The following is a 776-nucleotide window of genomic DNA, read 5'->3' as shown; positions in this document are numbered from 1 at the left end:
TACTTGTGATCTCTCTTTCTCTGTCAAATAAAATAAATAAAATTAAAAAAAAAATAAAAACGAGCAACTGGTTGTTCTTTACTCTTTGGGGGCTCTGCATTTCTCTACCAGACTCATGTGTTACCAGCTTTTTACCGAGTGAGCCATCGTGCAGGGATACTTTTATGATTAGTAAGTTCCAGGTAAGTTTGGCAAACCTGTAAAACTCATACAAATTTATTGTCCTGTCCTTTTACAATTCGTGTCCTGATGAGGAGCCACAAAACCTTCTGAAACAATTAACTAAAGAGAACAGAAATTTCAAGTTTATTTTCTTGCTGCTGCTTATTGGGGGCAGAATAACTTTCATATCATGGGGGTCAGTTTTGTATTCACATAGTACTTAGGGGAGCACTGAACTTTCCGTTCAAACACATAAACATGTTTTTTTTTTTCCTTCAGTTTTGGGCATGTCTAATTGGCCTTCCTTTGAGTAAACACCATTATTCTATTCACTGACATTCCTAAGAAGAGGATCCAAATCCATTACCTACCTGAACTGGTCATAAATCCATGTCATACAGAACAATGTCTAGCTTATAGAATTTTTTCTATTTTTTATGTTGTATCACATTAAATTTTTTGAACATCGTTTCAATTTACATTAACTTTTTTGAACATCATTCAATTTACTTTCCTTTAGTGAAACCTCTGAAAATACCTATGGGTGCCTTTACACGGAACATTTCTCAAAGCACAATCTTTGCAGTGTGAGTTTATATTCTTTGATCCAGTAC

The sequence above is a fragment of the Mustela nigripes genome, chromosome 8, assembly GCF_022355385.1.
Source record: "Mustela nigripes isolate SB6536 chromosome 8, MUSNIG.SB6536, whole genome shotgun sequence".
NCBI lineage: Eukaryota > Metazoa > Chordata > Mammalia > Carnivora > Mustelidae > Mustela > Mustela nigripes.
Note: the sequence above shows the minus strand (reverse complement) of the source record.